The sequence below is a fragment of the Macaca fascicularis genome, chromosome 4, assembly GCF_037993035.2.
Source record: "Macaca fascicularis isolate 582-1 chromosome 4, T2T-MFA8v1.1".
In the NCBI taxonomy this organism is placed as follows: domain Eukaryota; kingdom Metazoa; phylum Chordata; class Mammalia; order Primates; family Cercopithecidae; genus Macaca; species Macaca fascicularis.
Window position 1 is genome coordinate 167,594,459 of NC_088378.1, and position 25,175 is coordinate 167,619,633.

Below are 25,175 nucleotides of genomic sequence, written 5' to 3' on the forward strand. Positions count from 1 at the left end.
AAGGCTGAGGCAGGAGGATCGCTTGAACCTATGAGGCAGAGGTTGAAGCGAGCCAAGATCACAACACTGCACTCCAGCCTGGGTGACAGAGCGAGACTCTGTCTCAAAACCAATCAGCGGTGTTGATGGTCATTCAACTAGAAAAGGGAACTAGAGCAGGGACTTGAAGAATAAGCCTGGCTAAACTAAGAAAAGGCAAACAAAAAAAAAAAGAGGGCCCACAAGGTGATAGCCCTACCCTCTTTCAAAAGACGCAGATCATCCTTTTTTAGACAATAGAATATGGTTTCTATACCACTTCAAATGGCAAAATGAGTGTGATGTCAAAAGTTAATGAGCATCAAGAAAAAAAATCTTTTTATATTGCAGTTATTTAAGGACACCAAATTTTTTTTAAAAAAAACACTGTCCTTTCCTAACAACACAGATGTTTCAAAGTGACATGTGGAAGAGAAAACAAACAGCCCCTACTCCATGTCACTTACAGAAGGTACAAGAAAAACAGCAGAGTTTCCATGAGATATCACCCAGTTCGACATTTTCTAATTAGGTACTTAGATTATAAAACCTGAGTAATAAAACCTCCATAGTTTTACTGTAATATTTATATATACATATATGTACACACACAAGCATGTGTCACTTAATGAGGAGGATACAATCTGAAAAATGCTTCATTAGGCAATTTTGTCAGTGAGCGAACACCAGGGAGTGTAGTCACACAAACCTAGGTGGTATAGCCCACTACGCACACCTAGGCTATGAAGTACAGCCTATTGTGCCTAGTCTACAAATCTATAACAGCATGTTACCATACTGAATACTGCAGGCAACTGTAACAGATATCACTAGGTGACAGGAATTTTTCAGCTCCATTATAGTCTTGTGGGACCATTGTCACACAGGGGGTCTGCCATTAACTGAAATGTCTTGCAGTCGTGCCCGCCTCGGCAGCATATATACTAAAATTGAAAGGTTTTGCGGTGCAGGACTGTGTGGTATATGTATACATACACACATACATATATTTCAGCTTTATGCTCCTCCTCATTCTGAAGCTTAAATAGCCCTCTTTTTGACAGTAATGTCATTATGTAGTTACCAGAGAAAAAGAAACTCTTCTCTCAAATTTCTGCTCAAGCCAAGGAGAAATACTTGATGATTTAGGAAGTCAGAGCCTTAAGCTTCAGTCCAATGTGGCCATGACCATTCCTGGCAATAAAAACTAAAGCCAACATATTTTCAGTCCGAATGCATAACAGGATGCTCGAGACGTCTCATTCATTCTGCCCCTTCCATCCACACACTAAACAAACATCACGGAGGAGATGACCAATGAGCATCTCAGCAGTTCCCCGTCCTCCCGCAAGGAGGACAGCTCTAATACCCACAGTCAGAGAGGAAAAGGGTGCCTTTCTCCAAACAACACATGATTGCGTGATAGTACTAATTATACCTCACACTGGTAAACTGGATTATTATTTTAAAAGCACTTGTCATCTTCTTGCCTTTTTTTTTTATTTTATTTTAGGCGGAGTCTTGCTCTGTCGTCAGGCTGGAGTGCAATGCAAGATGTCACTGCAAGCTCTGCCTCCTGGTTCATGCCATTTTCCTGCCTCAGCCTCCCAAGTAGCTGGGACTACAGGCATGCACCACCACGCCCAGCTAATGTTTTTTGTATATTTAGTAGAGATGGGGTTTCACCATGTTGGCCAGGATGGTCTCAATCTCTTGACCTTGTGATCCGCCCACCTTGGCCTCCCAAAGAGCTGGGATTACAGGCATGAGCCACCGCGCCCAGCCAAAGCACTTGTCATCTTCTACATGAGCCACTCCATCGTCACTCCAAGACCCTCCACTGCTGCCACTGACACCACAACCTCCACTCCTTTACACACATGGAATCCAAATCTTTGGGAGTATCTTTTCCAGGATTCCATGGTTAGCATATAATCATCCTGGGATTCCACCTGAGCACTACAGGATTCAATTATTTATTGCAGCCAAGCTAGTTTCAATAGATCAATCAGAAATACTCGTGTGTCCATGTAGGTACATATGAAAAATATTAGGGGCAGATGGGAATGGTTGAAGCAATAAATCTAAAACCCACTGATAAATCCCAAAATGCAGCACACATTCCATTTTGAAAATTTACTTTACATATATTTTAATAAATTTTAAAAATATTTTAAGATATTTAAAATCAATATTTTATATATATATATATATATATCTTAGAGATAGGGTTTTGCTATGTTGCTCAGGCTGGTCTTAAAGCTTAATCTTCAGTCCAGTGTGGTCATTCTGGTCATCCTAGGCTCAAGCAATCCTCCCACTTAAGCCTCCTAAGTAGCTGAGAGAGCAGGTGGGCTAAGTACTTCATTTTAATAACTACATAATACTTTCAATGTGTACTAGAAAAATATATAACTCTCCTATCAAACCCATGATCACAGGTCCTATAGCTTAGTATAGCGCTAAGCAAAAGAGGTCAGTCACTTTAAGGCTATTTTTAGAAAAGTATTAAGATCTAATCATACAGGCACTATATGAGTATGACCAAAACATAACTGTAACACACACTAAAGTTTTCAAAACTCTGAAATAAGGAAAAGCAGCAGTTCATAAGGCCATGTGCACAACACAACACAGAAGAACAAGACTATCTAATCAAAGGCAGAGATTATTTCTAATGGAAATATAACACTGGAGCTAGAAGAGATTGTAGTGCATTAACCCACGCCATACAAGGAGAGGAAACTCAGAAAGGTAAAGATCCAGAGAGGATAAGATCACTCAGCCAATTAGACATCAAGCCAGGACCAATCTCACCCTTGACGCCAGGGACCATTAAGTGTCTGCCTATCATTTAGCTTTATGTGTGGGAGATACCACAGTATTGAAATTAAATTAATTTGCATTAATTGCACACAACAGTCTGTATAATTTATTTTTCCACAAGGACTGCTTGTGTTTCTCTATTTTCCTAACTGTCCTTGTGCAAATCCAAATGACCCAGAACACAAATTCAACCCCAACTACAGTTGCTTACAAAAGCCACAGAAAGTAGTCCAGAACTATTGAGGAATTAATGAGCAAGGAATTACTTCTCATCAGATTTAAGAATAAAAGTAGATTGTAAAAGCCTATTAAATTTAAAATTTGGAAAGCCAGCAAGATTCTTCCAAAAGGTCTAGATTTTAAATACATATTTAAGGAGCATATAAAAAAGAAAACGGTCAGAAGAAGAATCTGCATCTACGCAAAATCCTAGAAGTGGCAAAGTGAAAATGGGCTTGGATGATAACAGATTTTCAAGGAAATATTGAGGACTGGTCTGTGGCTCCCAAAGTAGTCATTTTCATACCAGTCATTACAAAAATAACCATTGACCACCAATTTCATCTATACCATCTGCCTTACAAATTAATGCTAAACACTTATCTATCCTGACTCTGAGTTGCTGTGACTGATAACATGACCCTGTTACACACTTCACTGCCACTTGCAGTACTAACGGTTAGTAGTTCCACGCCATTTAGTACATTTGCTACCTTGCTGCGTGCTTATCTTAGATACTATATGGTTTCCTTTCATCTTCACAATTCTCATTATTTCCCCATTTCTCAACTAAGAACCCTGAGGCTTAGCGAGGTTAAATAACACATACCGTGATATAGTAAATGGTGGGGCCTGAATTCAACCCAAAATCTCTGAGTCATGACCCCAGCTTCCAGGCTCCGTGGTTATTTCCATGACAGAATATACATTATCACTCTCTTCAGCTTCAGTATTAAAAGGGCCAATAGGGTCAGAAGAATAGGATTTAGAACTGGACATAAAACACCCATGAACAGAGCTGAGCTGCAGTGGTTCCATGTACTTCTACTGCTTTAGGCTCCCTGAATAAAATAATGATGGTTTACCCTAATTAAATCATTCTTATTGAACAAGGACTAATATATTTCTCAAAAAGTGATACATTCAGGTCTGCCTTTAAAATGCACTTAGCATACATGCAATTGCATCAACGCAAACAGTTTCTTGGGTTATTCTAGGAGGACTGCTTTGAAAAAAATGTAAGCTATGATCATGTTCCTCATTACTCACAAGAAGGCATTGTGTGGTTAGAGGCCATGTGAACTCCCAAAGGCAACATGGAGTACGGGAAAGGGGCCATACCTGGGGCAGCTATTATGACACCAGGGCTTGACACTGGTTATCTCAGCCCCTTTCCTCTTAAACTAAGGGAATGGAAGAGAACGAAAGAGAAACAGCAGAAGAAATGTAGGCATAATATGTTTGAGAAGTGACCAAATAAATGTTCCTCATATACATGGTAAGGGAAAGAAATTTTGCTCAGACCCAGGAGTTGTTCACAAGAAAGCCTTCACACAGAAAAGACACTGGTTTGTGATACTGTTGTTCAGTTTATAAAATTCTGAAAGATGATGTGTCATAGAAAATAATCAAAATAATCCTTGAAGTAACAGTAGGACTTGAGTAGTCCCTGTGATTAGCTGGGGACTCATAAAAGGCAGGATCCCTCAAGGGTACTGAGTAAGGATATTTTTAGCATGTGGGATGCAAAAGAATACATACTCATTGTTTTCCTACTTAATCCTAATGCTGATGAAATAATTCTACCTACTGTTCCTCCCTGAGGTGTCTGGGGCCAAGCATGGGCTTGAAAACTGGCCTAATATCACAGGGAAAGAAAGCAAAAGTATTCACTTTCTGAATAACCTGAACAAGCAAGGTAAGTACTGGAACAAAAAACTGTAGTAGAGGCTGGGTGTGGCGGCTCACACCTGTAATCCCAGCACTTTGGGAGGCCAACATGGGTGGATCTCTTGAGGCCAGGAGTTCAAGACCAGCCTGGCCAACATGGTGCAACCCCATCTCTACTAAAAATACAAAATTAGCCTGGCGTGGTGGCGCGTGCCTGTAATCCCAGCTACTCGGGGGGCTGAGGCAAGAGAACTGCTTGAACCCAGGAGGCGGAGTTTGCAGTGAGCCAAGATCGTGCTACTGCATTCCAGCTTGGGTGACAGAGAGACACCCTGTCTCAAGAAACAAACAAACAAACAAAAACAAACAACAACAACAACAAAACAAAACAAAACACTGTAGTAGGAGCAGAATTCAGAAAGCTCTGTTTCACAGAGGAACATCAGAAACAGATGTAACATTTTCAAACTACAAGGCATTTTTGCATTGTAACATTAAGACAAATATAATAAAGTCACTTTAACTGCATTTGAAATTTTCAAGCAGGTGGTAAGTCAGTTAGCCACTACCATATCACCAATTTCACTAATACTAGCTTCATAAGTCAATCTTTGCCTGAGGTAATAGACCAAAAAGGTAAAGTCTGATGGGATACACCACAGGGCATTCTTGCTCTGCACAATACCAAACGCAAGTACAGGTGACATGAGCAGTGAAGAGATGATCCAAGAGAATGCTAATAGAAAAATCTTGCTGGGTAATGCAGCCAAACAAAATCGTTTAAGTAGCAGATTGAGGACATGAAAGAAAGGAGGTCATAACTAAGAGTCCAGGCTGTGCCAACCAGCATTTTAATGAAGAGGAGAGAGAGAGGACATGAGAGAGAAGACAGGGAGGGAGGAGAGGAGGAACCGTAGCAGCTTGGAGAACTCAACAGCAGTACTCAAATAACACTGTGGTCAGCTGATGTAACATTTTCAAACTACAAGGAATTTTTGCATTGTTCAAGAATGAAACTATGTCCAAAGTCATAAAATATTTCTGCAAGCTGATATTTTTTAACTGTTTAATTTAGCTGTATAATTCTATTCGAAAGGATCTGGCAGAAAAGTTTAGCAGCTTAATTAAGAAGGAAAAAATGTTACTCTCTGAGTAAAAAGTAAAGCGAGTCTTTGACATTCGTGGATGCCAGGGGAGGGCAACAATAAACAGATATGACGGAGAAGTGAAAACCCAAACGGGCCCACGGAATACAAGATACCTGCTAGATAACTCCATATGACAAGTATGACAAAAGGGATTTTTTAAAAGGATTTTGGAATATCCTGGCTCTGAGAAGCGGGTACCAGACAGCAAAGTTCCACCTGGAGGAATGGCTCAGGACAACTGCCCACCGACAACAGGAAAAGGAACTTGAAGAAAATACAGATCCATTAAATATTTTTCAGAATGATTTCATTATAGGTTACATGATACAAATGCTCTCTTCCTTACAAATTCATCAGCAAATTCCAGATCACTCACCAATGATTTGGTGATGGCTGGACTCTCACAGGAACTAAAACAGGTTCCCAATTCTGTGTTTTGCTGACAGCGAAGTAAAAACAAGTGAACACAGACACAGTGGCAGCCAGAAAAGAACAGCCTTTATTATTCCAAACTGAAGAGCTTAAAAATCATGGGCAAATATAAAATCAGTGCCATCTAGAGGCAAAGACATAGAGAACTATTTTATTACTGGCGATGGTACACGATCTTGTCACCGAAAAACATTCTTCATTATTAATCCCCCATGAACCCCATTTTTAAAAAGATTTGTGTCAAATTGCATTTAATAAATAATCATACTTTTTAAATTAAACACACATATAACTGACAGTAGGGTCATATGAACTTGATAAAATCCCAGTTGATATTTACTTTTTCTGTGCAACCATTTCCCCCCTCCCCCTAAAGTGTATGATTTTTGAAATAAGAAGACGTAGGGTTTAGGATAAGACAATCCTAAAGACACAAGGAAGGGGATACTTCAAATTATTGGTTCATCTCAGGTTTCTGAAGTATTAGTAGATAAGTTCTTCTCCCACTGCCAAAGATAACTGAAAAGGTCATAGCAAGAGAGTTTAGAAACAAAAGAACAAAAATGAATGTAGGTAATAACGTAAAAAAAATTGGTTCACCAATTGTGACAAATGTACCATGCTAATGTAAGATGATAACAATACGATAAACTGAATATGGATTATACAGGAACTTTCTGTACTGTCCTTGCAATTTTTCTGCAAACCTAGAATATTCTGAAATTAAACGCTTATTGCAAAATTTAATATAGAAACAATATACTCCTCTGAATGAGTTCAGCCTGCTATAGACAGATTACAGCCCCAGGAACAACACTTCAGTCTCTTATCATGAGAGAAGACAGACAACCACGGTTTGTAACCAACATAAAAGCACAAGGAAAGGGCTCTAGAAGGGTAACGTCATGACCTCCGGAGAAGAGACCCCCATCACAGTGCCCTGAACATAGCAAATGCTTCACGCTATTCTTCCTAATTACTTGATCAATGTAGACTGCCTCTATAAGCACATGCCGAGTCAAGAACCAAATTTTGGAGAAGAAAGTATTAGCTGTTCTCTCCAGTTAACTTCAGAGACTATGCTAATCATGTACCTCACTTGTTAAAATGTCTATCCCACCCACACTACTTTCAATTGGGGAAAAAAACTGGCTTTGTCCTCTTCTTTACTGAGAACAGAGAAGCCAACAGAGAAGAAGCTCCCTAATGTCTAAGCCTTGTATTCCCATTCATAAACATCTGTGTCTTTTTTGCAGCCATGCTTCAATCCTTCATTCCTACCTTAGTAACAAAAGGAAAAGTGTGCCTTCCCCTGGTCAGGCTGCAGATGTTACTAATCCATCTCCTCACATCTTGGATACACCCTATCCCATCACTCTGTCTCCTCAAAGATGTCACTTAGAAATCACGCCATCTCTCTTGCACCAGTAATCTCTCCAAAGGTTCTTTTCAATCTGCTACTCCACCACCTGAAACACAGTGCTCCTTCTTCTCTGCCTGTACAACTATAATGTTTTGCCTGAGATTCTTTGGGACACCTTCTATTATTACCCCCAGGAATAGAGCTCTCCCTCTTATGTGCCTTGGCTGTATCTTTCACTATGCTGACTGTGGGGAGTAGAGTTTATACTTTATCTCTCTCTATATATATAGGAACAGCACTTAGTCAAGATCTTATTTTACACCAATCTGGTTTAGGATGAGCTTCCCAAGAATGTGTGGCATCCAAACACAAAGGCAATCTATATCCAACTTGGCTCAACCAAAACCTTTCGCTAAGCAGGCGACCTCTGAGTCCCAGGGATAAGCCAGTCATCTGGAGAGTGACAGACACAGGCTGTAACTGTGATGAATACAGCCTCACATATTTGGCAGGCCTACTGCTTACTGATTCTTGGTTCACAGAGAAATAGGAATCACTTCTAAACATGAGCACACTCACATTTCTTACCAAAGAAACTCCCAGCTGGGCGTTTCCAGCAGGTGGCTTACACCTGTAATCCCAGCACGCTGGGAGGCTGAGGTGGGCAGATCACGAGGTCAAGTGATCAAGACCATCCTGGCCAACACGGTGAAACCCCGTCTCTACTAAAAATACGAAAAAATTTAGCGGGGCATGGTGGTGCATGCCTGTAGTCCCAGCTACTTGGGATGCTGAGGCAGGAGAATCGCTTGAGCCTGGGAGGTGGAGGTTGCAGTGAGCCAAGATCGTGCCACTGCACTCCAGCCTGGAGACAGAGTAAGACTCCATCTCAAAAAAAAAGAAAAAAAAAAGAAAAAATAGAAACTCCCAAGCCTTCATTTCCCCTAAATGCAGCAAGAAAATTCAATTACATTATTCAAATCCAACTAAAGCATTTCAGCAAATATTAAGTATTCAAATCACTTTGGAGGAAGGATTGGGATGCCTTAGTAAGATGAATAGACAGATATATTAAAGGGATAGCAAACTTATCCAAGTGGATTTCAGCTGCTAATTTCTACAGTTTTCAATTTCTCTAAACAACTGGGCCCTAAGTAGGATCTTCTACTGCTCATCATTTGGGAAGGCTTGTGTTTGAAAGGGCCCAGTTAAATACAACTCTGTCCTAAGTCCATTCCTGTTTTAACTAATAGACATTGAACGAGCTTCGCCATTCCCTGGATTTTCTATAACGCACCACATGCCAATTAATCTAGTTACAGAGATTAGCACAGGGGAAGGAATGCATTAAAGCTCTGCATTGCAAAACGCAGACTTTGTTTTCTCCCTGCCGCTTGTCTCATTTCCTCTCCTTGCAATGAGACTTTGTGCCAGTGGATTAATGGGAAGAGATGTGAAACAGTGAGTATTCTGTGGTGAAAGATACTACAGAAATACATTGGTGGCTGAGAAACAACTTCTGCCAGGCAGCTGAACAAAACACTGGCTGTCAGAGTGCTATACTAGATTAGAAGCTCAAGCTTCAAACAGACAGGTTCCTCCTATTTCAGTCTAAGCTTTCTCAGGGAAACCCCTATGTCAGACCTTTAGTTTCCAACTCAAACAAGTCCTCGCTGGAGGACTTGTCCATATGGCCTGTGCATACATGGCCTGTCCATATCTCTCCTTACGTCAGCCTCCATGGCAGAAAAATCAAGTTGAACATATCACAGAGGCTACTCAGTTCCTTGCTTAGTGACCAAAACATGTGCTCTCCAGAGGCCAGGGACAACAGAACTCCTAAGGGCAGCAGGTTCCATCTCATGGGATTCCACACAGCCATGCAGCCAGCACAAGGCGAGGCTGCCCTCCACAGTGCTGTCAGTGGGGTGGCATCGGGTAGCTACCTGAACTCGGTCTCCCCAAAAATACTGCCAAATGCTGCTGGGTATTTTGGAAATCTGGCCATTTGCTTTGCCTGCTTTTATTAAGCCTGACATATCACGATGAGTATACTTTCCAGCACTTTTCTTCTCTTAAGGGCTCTCCTAGGGGGACCAATGGGAAAAGGAAGTAGATTAATATTCCTGCCAACCTCTGGCCTCTATGGAGAATCAGAAATTTCAATCCATCAAAGCAAGGAAGCTGCACACAAATTACATGGAGATTAAATATCTGCATCTGTCAAGGCAAAAAGCACAATGACAACAACAAAAAACACCCCATTCTGGTGTGAACTGGTTCTCATGACAACCACCATTTAAAGTAGGAGAAAACTTCACCCATTCTGCTGTCAACTTTAAAATTATGATCTCTCAACATCTTCTTCCCGGCCCATGATGACAGATAAAACAGAGAAAAAGGGATTGCATTTTCTTCTCCAGGTGGCTAAACAGCTCATTCATGATGCCAGTGGGTAAAATATAACGGGACAAAGGCCCCATCTAAATTCCATCCCCTATTCTACAGGAAGGTGATAGAAGACACATTACTAATCAGTTACCCATGGGAAGGAACAGAAAAGACAGCAATGGCTTAAAAAAATAAGTAGATCAGAACTAAAAAAGACAACCCACAAGATACATAATTGACATTGACAATGCTCAGATAGATCTACACTTAACACAAAAGGAGGAAACAACTATTTGTAAGACACATGGAAGGGGATGGGCGGGGCAGCCACTATTAGCTGAGAATACCTCCTAATGTCAGGGAGCATGGCAGGTTTGTTCACCACCACTCAAGCGTTGTCCTCATTTTAGTTATGGACACTGAAGCTCAGAGTGTAATGTTAAATGACTTATTTCAGGTCAGCAGAGGCTGAGTTGCAGAGTCAGGATTTGCCTCTCCTTTCACTAGCTCAAAAGCTGGTGTTATTCTGGAGAATAATAAGTACTGCTATAAAAACAAACATTTTCAAGATATAATACCCAGGCCCATGGAGGGGCTCCAAAAGCCAGCAACCAAAAGTTCCAGTCCTTTATTCAGTCCTAAAGGGCAAAAAAAGGGCATAATTCCTTATTCCTATACTTTTATGTATAAATAAAGGCTATTTATTAGTAATTGGCTAAGTGGTATACTAGGAGTTACTAATAAAAATATGGCATCGATAGAACATAGAAATTGGAACTGACAGAGGACTCTCAGTGTTTCACCATGAAGTCTAGATCCCCAATGGTATGATGGTTAATTTTATGTGCCAACTTGATGGGGTCACAGGGTGCCCAGATATTTCGTCAAACATTATTTCTGGATGTGTCTGTGAGGGTGTTTCTGGACCAGATTAATACTTGAATAGGTAAAGCAAGCAAAGCATGTGGCCCTCCCCAGTGTGGTGGGCCTCAGCCAATCCATCAAGCACCTGAATAGAATAAAATGCTGAGGAAGAAAGAATTCTCTCTGCTTGACTATACCTGCGCTGGGACATCAGTCTTCTCCTGTGTTCAGTCTTGGACTCCATCCCCTCTTCTGCTTCTCCAGCCTTCAGATTGAGATGAACTGTAACACTCACTCTCCTGAGCCGTTATTTTTATTACAGATCTGTGCTATATCCTGTGGGTTCTGTTGCTCTGGAGAACCCTGACTAATACAAATAGACAATAACAAAGAACCGTCTAATCCCTGCAGCACTCTTCAAAAGGTGGAATCTCCACAATTCCCAAGAAGTAAACTATCAGTAGATCTTCAGTGGTAGCCTGAGTTGGCTGTAGACCTCACATACTATCAGGGCCTTTTAATAATAAATCACTGTTACTCTAGCTATATCATTATGGATGACTTTATGTGTATAAATTGACATGATAGAATCGATATCTAGTAACTAGATTTTAAGATTATATTTGAGGCAATAAATAAAAATCATTTGTACCACTATTACCAAAGGAGATGGCTACATATTCTACATAGTCCTACCACCAAATTCCCAAACGACACCTCATTGCTATCACTGAATTCCTTTCGCATTAAAAAGACAAAAGACTTGAAGTAACTGAACTGAACGGTCTTTTACCTTATCTGGGAATCCATAGCATAAAAATATTAAGAAGCATCACCCTGGAGAAGGTTAACCCAAGTTCCCTTGACACTCATTCTCTCACTCAGAATCTTTATGGTGAGAAAGCATTTCTTGTCATTTGTCAAATGTAAATCTTTCTCTGCTTGATTTAAGCATAGCTCATAAACCTTGAAGAATACACACACGTTATCTAAATTCCAACACATAACAAGATTCCAAGGGCCAGTGTTTACCAGATGCATGGTAAGATCTACTCCCTGCAGGACCCATGCTGCCCACTGTCCCTGAGTCTGCTCTCTGGCTAGCCCTCCACCTTACCAGCTTTCTAAACAGAAACCAGCTCTTTGTACTTCCTGGTTCAGAAATGACCACAACTTAGGAATGTTCCCAGCCCTGGGAGAGGGACTTTCAACTTCTCCATTGGCTTCGCCCAACACATTCAACCCAGCCTCCTGTTCCTATACTGCCTCTGACTCTGAATTCCTGACTTGGGTCTCAATCTCAAATCATTCTAATAACTGACATCTGGTCACACCCAAGTTAGGCAGCACTCTCTGCCTTCCTACAGGTAACTGAACCCTAACTTCTGTTGCTACTTACATCATCTACCATCAGACATAACCCCAGCATGGCAACGCGACCCAAAAGAAGTGTTACAGAAAAGCGGCAGCTGTGGAAAGAGAGAGGATTGCTGAAAGAATCCAGAACAGCTTTTCCAATTTACTACAGACTTAGATTGGGAATTACCTATTAACAGCGAAAACTATCTCCTTAACCCTGACTTCAAATTTCATAATCTAATCCGGGAACCTACAAAACCCTTTAAATTATATAAAAAATTCTGTGTGCGTGTATGTGTGCGCACGCGTGTGTGTGTGTGTGTGTGTGTGTGTGTGTGTGTGTGTGTGTGTGTTTCTGGGCAGTATGCAAATTTCTCATCAGACTCTCAAACAGGAAAAGAAAAAAAACCTTAGAAATCATTGCGATACATGTTCTCACTCATAGGTGGGAACTGAACAATGAGATCACTTGGACACAGGAAGGGGAGCATCACACACCGGGTCCTATTGTGGGAAGGGGGTAGGGGGGAGGGATAGTATTAGGAGATATACCTAATGTAAATGACGAGTTAATGGGTGCAGCACACCAACATGGCACATGGATACATATGTAACAAACATGCACGTTGTGCACATGTACCCGAGAACTTAAAGTATAATTACAAAAAAAAAGAAATCATTGCAATAATGAAATACTATTGATCTTATATAAAATTATATAAAGTTTCTATAAAAACTAAAAAATACAGCTAAAAACTAACATTATATTTAGATGATGTATCTAGTTTAAGAAAACTATCTTACCTTTCAAAGTCATTGAAACTAACAAAAGTTTACAATTTTGCAGAGACCTATCCCAGGATGAGTCCGGGAGATGACGCGGAAAGCAGATTTTAGGATACAGCCTCAGAGCGAGGACAATGAAAGTACCTAGTACGGCGCGCGTTCTTGGTCAAACAGCAAGAGTGTAGTCTTTTACATTTGTGAGTAGACTTGGGTATCTGGACATATAATTCAACACAAGGTGAGTGGCACAGGCTGCTAGCCATTTTTGAGGCTGGCTGGTAAAGAAAACTCCCTCTCACCTACAGCCCACCTGTACCTACCAAGCTCGAAGTGTGAAATTAGACCACTCCATCCCCACAAGTAGCGTTCGCTAACACACACCAGGCAGAGAGACGCAGTTCCTCGCAAGGCGTGAAGTTTACTGTTAAGAGCATCATTTCTCTGTGAAAATATTTTTGCTATTTTCACACATCACTTCAGCTAGTAGAAAAAAAAACACTGTTACTGTAATTATATGGATTTGGTAAACCTAATGAGGCCCTCTTAGCCTTCAACAACAAATGTAGAATGTAAATGGAAATAATTTTCCTGAGATCTTAGAGACATGACATGTAAAGAATATTAGTCTGTTCTTTGGATGCTATCATTGCTCCAGAAGCACAAGCTTTTACCCTTGAGAACATCCTCTATTCTCTATGTATTCCATCTACTAAGATCCAATAACTACAGAGCTTTCCCATTACCTATTTTCAGAAATATTAAATTTGAATTCGGAACAAATATTTTGCCTACATAAATATGACTTTCCCTAGCAGCTCACGTAATTGCATAAATGATAGCCTATCTCCCTAAAGGCTTCTAGACATTCAGGAGAGGGAGCAAGCTGGCTCTGTCACTTATCACCTACACAAAACAATCAATCCTTCATTGCCTGCTCTGTGAAAACTGAGTTGAGTCCTTGAAATATTTTTCCTTTGCCAGCTGGCACAGGAAATGCTAAACTTGGTCAGTAGAGGTCACTGGAGGGACACTGCAAAGGAAGGTATTCTTACTGGGCACCCTGTGCTCCTTTTGCCCAGATCTGCAGTGCAGGTGGCAACACAGCTCCTCCAATGGCCAGCTGTTCCCCTCAGTACCCCATTTGATCATTTTCATAGCAGAGTGCTTCCTGCAAGACAAGTCTCCCAAATTAACTTTCCCCACACCCAAGAAAGCATGTATATTTCAATAAATTCCAGAGCGTGGATATCAAGCAATTTCACCAGCATGGCGCCACTACCACTTCTGAGCCACTCAGTGAGCCACAGCCACGGAAGAAGGAAGGGGCTCGTCTTTGGGTCACCCATCTTAGTCCTAGGGGTAGCAGCTGCCCCTTACAGATAATACTTCTGGACTCTCTCATTACGCCTTACTAGCCAATCCCTGATTACCCAAGTTCTGTGTGGAAGTTTCTAATTCTTTACATTATGCTTCCTTGATCAAGTTACTGTGTGATTTCTGTATCAGAGTTGGACCCTAACTGACACATGTGCTCTTACAGCTGAGAATACCCGACTGGAAAAGCAAATAGGTGAGCTGCCATGCAGTTAACAGTGCTAGCTGTCATCTTTTGCAGTGGAAGTTGGCAGTTCAGAAAGAGAGAGACATTGCTGTTCTGTGCAGAATCCAGGGTTAGGAATATGAGGCACAAAGAAAGATAGAGTGGCCCCTTTACGGAGCTGACTAACCAGCTGGAGACCCCAGGCTCACACAAACTAACATTTCAAGGCAGCGAGTTGCTGAAAGCCCAGTAAAGGTCATGGGCAAGACTGCTACAAGGCAGTGATGGGTCTCAGGCTTAGAGCCTAACAGTTTCTATCTTGTCATAGCCAAGGACTAATTATCTGCAGAAGCCACAGAAAAAGGGGTCTCTCTCTCCAAACGGTCCTCCAAATCATGCTTTGTCCCCCAATAATGGGCTATTTCCCAAATCCATGGACTCCTCGCCGTGACCAGTTGCCTCTCACTTCACTGTCAAGACAGAGAACTATGTAAACATGTGGGCAGAGAAAAATAATTTTAAAAAGGAAAAGCTGTTTCAATTTAAGTGTGTCTTTGACAGGGACAATGCTTCCTAAAATATTTTAAAGAAGAGATTAGGGAAACATGGGGACTATAATCTGTCAAAGCCAAATAAAAATGCCTTCAACAAAACCCCTCCACATGAGGCTATTAAGGAAATCCAATAACCACACGGCGGAGAATAAAACTCTGTCACTCACTGAAAGACAGAAAAGTGATTCGGAGCAGAAAGCAGGAAGAAAGAAACTACCATGGGCTCACTACAAGAGTAACAGTGGGGAAGCTTAGAAAGAGAAGCCCAAGAACAGGAGGGTTCTAATGAACCATCTGGAAAGTGGGAGAGAATATCAAAGGCAGCAAAAGTGAGATTTTCTAATGATAAATGACAGTGTTTTTTTCTGACAAGGACGAACCACAAAGATTGCCAAAGGGGTGTTCACAATGAAGTACCTCACTCCCATGGGAAGGAATCGCGAGGGCGAGAGCACCGCCCGTGGAAGGCGCCCCTCACCCGCACCGAGGGCGAGAGCACCGCCCGTGGAAGGCGCCCCTCACCCACACCCCTCCATGAGGAAACGGCGAATGAGCATGATTATGTTTAAAGGGGTGGGTGGTATATGAACTGAACACACACCTCTTGATGAAGGGCCATTCCAGTAACGGTTTGTGGTCAACATTATATAAAAAGCTTACTTCTCTGTACACCTTCTTTCATGTTTTTTATAAAAAGATTTCCCTTTGTTTCTCTGTGAATATCTGTAAATTATATAATATTTATAACTTCTCCACAATTATGCCTTCATTTGTTAAGGTGTAAGGTTATATATTTCATAGATTGGTAAAAATTTCAAAAAAATTATAGGGACTGAAGGTAGGCAATGCTTTATTTTGCCAAGTACAGGCATATGCTTAAAATACTATCACCATCACTTCATAAGAGAAATTATATTTTAACACTCAAGAAAGTGGCAAGGAAATCATCTGAGAACAGAGAGGAGCTCTTTAAAATAAATAAATTTACCTTTATAAAAATTGGTACATTGCTCTTATATTTTTGATTTTCCCGTAAAATGAACAAAAACTTGGTCATGGACCAAGACTGGTGAATACACTCAAGTCTGAGAACTACTAGCAAGGACAAGAAACAGATACAAACATTCTTATGTAAAATTTAAGAAAACAAGAGTCATTTAGAATTTTTTTAAAAAAATAATAATGAAGACAGAATCTAGAAGGAAAGAAGGCTCATTATGAATCATCTTAAATTCAGGAAGAAGTATTGCCTGCATATGCGTGTACACGACAGAAAAATCCTGGAAGAAATGGACCCAGAGGATGTTATCAAAGGGGAATGAAGACAAAATAAGGAGGCAAAGACTCTACCGCCAAGACTGGAGAACAACCTGCAGAATGCCTGTCTCTCACACAACTCCTCTGTCCATCCTCAGGGCCCACACACGAGTGTGCACCTGGTGAAACAGGACAAGGCGCTGCCAGGGAGAGTGGGAAGACGGAACTTCTCTGAGCACTGGTCCACACATGCATGTTTCAATTGATATTTTTAATCACATTAAATAGACACAGGATTTGTGTGAGCTTCCACTGGTGCGCCTGTCAAATACTTGAAATCCACCATTCTCTGCAAACTAAATGTCTTAAGTGTTCTGTAAAAATTTCGTTTTGAAGCTATAGTACAGTGGTTCTCAAACATGTAAGTCTCAAAATCCTTCTATGCTCCTAAAAATTATAAAATATTGCATCATTTGCAAAGAATGATATGATGCCTGATCTCATTCACCCTCCTTCCACATCATAAATAATCACTACCTTGATTTTGGTGTTTATTATTCCCATATATTTTTTCACATCTACTTTTGTGTTTATCTGGCTGGATTAAAGAAAGATTGTGTTTGTGTGTGTGAAAAAAAGAAACAGACAAAGATAGATAGAGAAAGAATATAAGCAAGTCCATAAGAACACACGTTGTCAGGCATGTTTTTGTTGTCGGATGCATTTTGAATATCCATTTTAAAAGATATGATAGTTTAGTACCACTCATGGTGTACTTGTTTCCATCAAGATTACATTAAAACCCATCCATGTTGACACAAGTACCTCTAGACTGTTTACGTTAATTGCTATAAAGTATTCAATATAAAAACAGAGGGCCGGGCGCGGTGGCTCAAGCCTGTAATCCCAGCACTTTGGGAGGCCGAGGCGGGCGGATCACAAGGTCAGGAGATCGAGACCACAGTGAAACCCCGTCTCTACTAAAAATACAAAAAATTAGCCTGGCGCGGTGGCGGGCGCCTGTAGTCCCAGCTACTCAGGAGGCTGAGGCAGGAGAATGGCGGGAACCCGGGAGGCGGAGCTTGCAGTGAGCCGAGATCGCGCCACTGCACTCCAGCCTGGGCAACAGCGTGAGACTCCGTCTCAAAAACAAAAAAAAAAAACAAAAAAAAACAAAACAGAGCCCATTTTATTTATCCTTGCTCCTCTTGATGGGTATTTGAGACTTTTTAACACTTAAAGAAAAAATGCCAAAACACATAGCATACAATTTGTGTTTTCATTGGAAACTACCAAATTACCCTCCAAAGTGGCAGTAACTATATACACTCCCAAGAGAAGGGTATAAGATGGACAGTTCCTCTAGGCCTTTGGTATTGTAAGGAGTATTAAATTTTGCTAATCTGCTGAGTTTGAAATAATATTTGGGTGTTTTAATTTGCATTTTTTTGTTTATTGATAAAGCTGGTCCTTGTTTATCAGCCAGTCATGTGCCTTCTTCTTACACAATAAATCATACACATAAAAGTATATGAGTATGACATGTTTAAAGAATAGTAAAAGCTCAGACATGTGTACTCATCACCTATATGCATTTTCAGAAGAGAGAGCAGTGTCAAAAGATTGACAGAAGATTGGTGGTGATCATGTAAAAGAAAGTCTCAGGATGAAACAAAGAATCCAGTAGGAAACTGTCTGACAACATAGCAAACATCTCCACCTAGCACGCAGAAATGTCTCATAACTTTGATTATGGAGACTTTTATTAGGCAGCTGTTTTAACACAATGTAGCCAACTTTAGCACTTCTTTCCCTTAAGGATTTTTCTTGTTTAAGAATTCTGATGTTTACGACATTATATTCTATCAAAGTAAAAATTATAATCTCCTATATTTTCTTCAGAAAGTTTTAAAGATTTCTTTTTCACAAACGAATTATTAATCCATCCATTTGACGGATTTAATGTGAGGTAGAGATCCATTGTTTTCCTATAGAGATGACTGTCTCAGAACAATTAATGTAGAATCCATCACCTCCCACTTATGTAATATCACTTATATTTTATAAGTTCTCAAATATGAAGTAGAGCTGTTTCAACGTTCTCTAACCAATTAACCTTCTGCCATTACTAAACTATCTTTGCAACTACACAAGTATAAGTCTTAATACCTGGGGCTCTTTCTATAAATTTTAAGATTAGTCCCTCAACTTTTCCAAAATATCCAGTGAAACTTTTGGTTGGATTTGTGCTGGATTTGTATATTAATTTTGCATGAATTGTCATCTTCATGATATTGTTTTCCTATCTATGAATCGACAAATATGGTAAATCTCTCCTTGTGTTCTTCTGTGTCTTTTAACAATATTTAATAAATTTATCCATAAATATCTCAAACATCTGAAGCAAGATTTATACCTAGGTACTGAAATATTTTAGTTGACACTACAAATAAAATGTGTTATTACATTTTCTAATTGGTTCTTACTTATGGATAAAAACATTAATTTTTCTATATTGTCCTTGAATCCAACAACTTTGTTGAATTGTCTTATTAGTTCTAATGGTCGATCTGTATATTCTATTTTTCTCTAGGTAAATCATTAAATCATCTACAAATAAAGCAGTTTTATCCATGTTTTCCAATGCTTATGCCTTCTATTTCTCTTTCTGGCTAACTGCATAAGCTAGAATTTACCACATAATGACGAACAGTAATAGCAAGGAATCCTGAATTGTGCCTTATTTGGATGGAAATGTTTAGAATGATTCACCATTAATTATGTTTGCTGTAAGTGCTTCATGGATTTCATTTATAAAGTCAAGGAAGTTTCCTTCTATTTCTAATTTGCTAAAAGTTTTTATCATGAGTCATTAATGTCATCAAATGCTTTTTCAATGTCATGAGACATTAAATGCAATCAAAGTATTTTTCTACATCTATTGAGATGGTCACATGCTTTTTCTCCTTGTATCAGTTAATACAGTACAATGTAATGTATGTACAATAATAATGTGGTAGGATACAATAAATCAATGAATTGAATTTTCAAATATTTCATTTAATAATTCTATATCTGTTCATTAAAAAAGAATATGTTCATAACGATGAAACTTCAAAAGTTTTCTTTCTTATCTAGTTGGGATATTAACATGTCTAACCTCATAAAATGAGCTTGATAGGACTCTCTTTTTCTATGCTCTGAAACAGACTGTACAAGTAATTCATGATTTGGTAAAAACTTGTGTAAAATCATCTGAGGCTGATCAAGGAAAGGCTATTAATTTTAGAGTTAATTGCTTTCAGTTTTCTATTACATGTAATGTATGCTTTTATCTTTAATTTATCCTGCATTCTTTTTTTATATTAATAGTTGTCTTCTCCATGAAAGCAGAGACAATCTCATGACTGTCTGATATCTTCTTACAGTCTTGAATCACAGTACATACTCAGCCAGTGTTTTTGACTGACTGATGGATCCCAGTGTTTTCCTTCAGTCTTTTCCCTTAGCCTTTTATTTGGAAATTTTCAAACGAATGCACAAATAGAAGGCATGATGATTTCTCTGCATCCAATGCCCAGTTTCAATGATTAATAATTATTAATCCTCTTACATCTATCTCCAAAATGCCTAATCCACCTTCCCACATTATTTTGAAGAACATCACAGACATCAGATCATTTTGCCCTTAGGTATTTCAATATGTATCTCTAAAAGAAAATGACTTCATAAAAATACAATACCATTTATCACACCTAAAAAATAAAAAGAAAAAAGAACTCAATTTCAAATATTCAGTTAGTGCTCAAATTTCCAGCAGTCTCAAATGTCATGGGTTTTTTTTTTTTCTTTAAAAATAGATAGGATCTACACATTGTGACTGATTGATCTTTCTTTTAATCTACGGGTATCATTTCCATCCCCTTTTATTTTTCTTGCAACTATTTGAAGAAATTGGGTCATTTATCCCATAGAGCAGTGCTTCTCAAGCCATAGTAAAGGAATAGTTTTAGATCTCCCATGGATCACAAACTGATACAGGGGCCTACTGCTACTACATAGACTAGGCACACTCAACTCATCAAGAGTATTTAAGGACACTTCAACCCATCCATACACTATTCAACAAAGAAGTCCACTAATAACGTGCTTGAATACAATGGCATAAACATTTCTAAACCCTTAGCATTGGTTAAATGTTTCCTAGCACTTACTTTTGGGTCCTCTATTTATTTCATTCTGCAGATCACATCTCCAGCAGACCTGCTACACAATTTCCCACAGCCTAAAGATGTCCTATAAATACGGTAGTTGGGTCTAGAGAATTCATCAGACTCAAGTCCAACATTCTGGGGGAGACTGTATAGTTGGTATTGTTTCCTTCCTTCAGGAGACTCATTAAGTGTGGTTGCCCCTCTGTTTGTGACGTTAGTAGTCACTGATGAACAGTGATACTGGAATCTCTCCAGTAAATCTAACTGTGGGAAGTTTGTTCTCCAAGAGACCCCTAAGGAAGCTCTCCTTTTCTCTCAGGTACCGCTGTGTCCCTATACTACCTGTTTCTGATACAGTGCAGACCTTCTAGCTGTTCGTTGTGACTTCCCATGCATTTGTGAGGATTTAGGGAGAACTTGTCACCTAGTTGTGTCGTAGATGCTGTCTGTGGTTTTTGATTTTGCTATTCTAGTTGCTCTATCAATTTGGTAAGATTTGGGGATATTCAAAAACTATACACCCACCTCCCTTCCACATTTTTTGTAATAAAGTCACTTTTAGCATCATAAATTGAACACTTAATTTGATGATTTCCATTTTCAATTTTTAAAATAAACTTATCTAAAGCTAAAGGTGCGACAAATACCCTTTTAGCTAACACCATCAGTTTTGTTTTTCTAATGTTAACTGTGATCCTATGGCTTAGGTGGGGAATATCAAGTTTCTCCATAAGGAAGTGATTATGGTTCCCCACATTGGAGTAGTTCAAAGTATTTTCATTGCTCATCCGTGATAAGTAATTTGCAATTTATTGCTAATATTTCTCTTTAACCCATGAATCTATACTTGTATATTTTTAAATATCTGAGAATATGGAACATTTTTACTATACTTTCTTATTGCTTTCTACATAAACTACATTGAAGTCAGGAAGGCAAAGTTCTATTTCTGTTGTTGATTCTTTGACATTTGTTTAGACTTTGACTGTCAATTAGTAATGCATAAGTAATTTTTAGAAATCCATATGACTATACAGTTCTGACATTTGCATATAAAACTCCATGTATGTGCATGGGTCTGCATATGTGTTTATACACATATACATATATAATTGTGTATGTGTGTGTATATATGTTTATGGCAACCAAATTTTAAAAATAAATATAAATCAAGCTTGTCAACCATCTTTTCCGATTGTCTGTATCTTTATACGTTTTATTTTCATAACCCATTGGTTTCTGACTGAGGTCACTTAAAATCTTCTAACATGGTTATAAATTCGTCAAACTTAACTTTTAATTCTTCAGTTTTGCTTTATGTACTAAGCCTATGATGTTGAATACATAAAAATTCTTAATTCATAAAGTTTCCTGATTGAGGAATTATCCCTCTCTGTTACTGTTTATCACTTTTTCATAAATTCTATTTTATATAATATTAATATTGCTATACCAACTTTCTTTTGGTAACTATTTGCTTGACATATCTTTTTCCTGCCCCTTATTTTCACCCTCTGGTGTGGTTTTGTTTCAGGTTTCTCTAACTGAAAAATATCCAATCTGATAATGTGTGTCTTAAATTAGTAAATTTAACCCATTTAAATTCGTGAATACTGATGTATTTGGACTTATATCTACATCCTTAATTTGGGGTTTCTATTTACCATACTTTTTTTCATTCCTTTTTCCTAATGTCTGTTTAATTGAGATTATGCGCTACATTCCTCCTTTTCTACTCCGTTTGCAATGCATACATTGTACTGTAACCTAATTTTTTTCCAACAAAGTCTGAAGTAACTCAGTAATTTTAACCTATCCCCAAATATGACAAAAGCCTTAGCAGACTTTCAATATCTATTGATTACTCCCTCCAATTTATTATTGTTCACTAGAGTTTTCATTTTACCATTTTTCAAAATACAAAAGGTTTTTTCCCACAATTAATAGCTAAGTGTATAGATTACTGTGATTCATCCATTTCTATACTTATCATTGGTTTTTGTGTTTTTTTTTTAACCTGCCCCTCCGAAATTACTTTTCTTCTTGCTGAAATACACATTATAGTGATGAAAGTAGTAATTACAAAGATCAAACAACAAAAATTGTGTGGGAAGTCAGGGACCCTGAATGGAGGGACCGGCTGAAGCCGCAGCAGAAGAACATAAATTGTGAAGGTTTCATGGACATTTATTAGTTCCCCAAATTAATACTTTTATAACTTCTTACGCCTGTCTTTACTGCAATCTCTGAACATAAATTGTGAAGATCTGAGGGACACTTATCACTTCCCCAATCCATACCCTTGTGATTTCCTATGTCTGTCTTTACTTTAATCTCCTAATCCCGTCATCTTCTTCCTAAGCTGAGGAGGATATAAGTCACCTCAGGACCCTGTGATGATTGCGTCAACTGCACAGATTGTTTGTAGAGCATGTGTGTTTGAACAATATGAAATCTGGGCATCTTGAAAAAAGAACAGGATAACAGCAGTGTTCAGGGAACGCCAGAGATAAGACTTCTGGCCGCCAGTGAGCTGGACAGAACAGAGCCGTATTTCTCCTCTTTCTAAAGCAAATAGGAGAAATATCGCTGAATTCTTTTTCTCAGCAAGGAACATCCCTGAGAAAGAGAATGCGCCCTGAGGGTAGGTTTACAGACGGCCCCTTTAAGGCCTGCTGTCTTTTATGGTCCAAGCTGAAGGGATGAAATAAGCCCCGGGTCTTCTGTAGGGCTCCCAGGCTTATTAGGAGGAGGAAAATTGCCACCTAATAAATTGTGGTCAGACAGGTTATCTGCTCTCAAACTGTTTCCTGATGTTATCAATGACAAAGCGTGCCTGAAACGTCATTAGCAATTTTAATTTCGCCCCATCCTGTGGTCCTGTGATCTCGCCCTGCCTCCACTTGCTTTGTGATATTTTATTAGCTTGTGAAGCATGTGATCTCTGTGACCCACACCCTATTCGTGCACTCCCTCTCCTTTTGAAAATCGCTAATAAAAACTTGCTGGTTTAAGGCTCGGGGAACATCAGGGATCCCGCCTACATGTGATGTCTCCCCCAAACTCCCCCTCCCCCCGACACCCAGCTTTAAATTTCTCTCTCTTGTGCTCTTTCCCTTTATTTCTCAAACCAGCTGAGACATTTAGGAAATAGAAAAGAACCCACGTAACCAGCGGGTTCTCCCGATAAAAAAATACCTTAAAAGATAACAATAAAATGTTTAAAATTGTCTCTGTAAAATTATTATTAAGTCTAAAACTCCTATTCACAGGGGAATAAACTGAAAGAGGAAAAAACAATTTGTTTAGAGTTAAGATTAGGTCAGAATTAGTACCAACACTTTAGTTGAGTTTAGGAATTCAGAAAATACCACAACCTTCTGACTCCACTCTCCATACCATTCTTGGAACCAAAACTCCCCTTTCGGTCATAAGCAGGCCCCACATATAAAGGAGTGTCACGAAAAAAGCAGAATACAGAAAAATAGGCAATGAATTCAGAAGAGCTGGGTTCCAGCTTTAACCATGGTACTAACTGCTGCAGCAACTTTGGGTAAGTCAGTAAACCTTTTGGGACCTCATTCCTCATGGCTGAAGTCAAAATGATCTACCTTGCGAGGTTTTTATTAAGAAGAGTAAATGAAGCAACGAACACAGATGCACCCTATATAAGAAGATTAGATACATACATACACATGAGCACAATTTTTTAACTATATGCAGACTATACAGTAGCATTATCAGTTTAGATTAGTAATTTGTGCTAAAATTGGACTGGACCCAAAACAAATATGAAACAAGGTGAAGGCTAATTTCCTATCCACTTCCTACTTCCCACCTTCTGTGGCAGCCTTGATTTTCCCTCCATTAAAATGCTGGAAGTGCCTGGCGGCCTTCATTGCCTCTTTCATGGCACCCAGGCTTACAAATCAGGGCGCGTGGTCTTTTCTTATCTCTTTAATGAGGTAAGCTGGGCTGAGCACCTGTCTGCTACTGTGACCTGAACGTCATATTACTGGCACCACAGCTCCTCTTGCACATTAATTTTAAATGACATCCTTTCACTTGGACATATTTCCCAGATTTTGACCTGTCTTTGTTCATCTCATTTTAGTTCCCTAATAAATCTATATCCTTATTAATCATTATTTTTCCTAACTTGGAAAACAGTCAGCTATTCCAAGTAGTGAGAATGCTCATTTAAGATCCCCTGAGATCCAGCATGGATGGCCTTTCTGTGTAAGGCTAACCTATTACTGCATTATCACAGTCACAAAATAATAGCACATCCAGAGGCAAACAGAAAGACAAAGAAGAGAAGGGGAGGGCAGTCCTGTTCAGTTATCTCCTGCTATATGACTTACAGAATACAACAAAACAATGGTTACCTATTAGCCTAAGGATGCTATACTATTTGTTTTCATATTAACAACTCATTTAGCTTACATGGCAGGAGAGAGTTTTGTGACAATAATAATTCCTCCTGTTCCAACGAACATGTCTGGAAGGGACATTGCTAAGGAAGTAAAATGA

The 25,175-nt window shown here is 39.2% G+C and overlaps 1 protein-coding gene across 6 annotated transcripts in view; it reads right to left on the bottom strand.

The window, feature by feature from the left end:
* FARS2 (phenylalanyl-tRNA synthetase 2, mitochondrial) overlaps positions 1–25,175 on the bottom strand; it is a 516,796-nt gene that overhangs the window by 371,274 nt on the left and 120,347 nt on the right. The window lies entirely within an intron of this gene.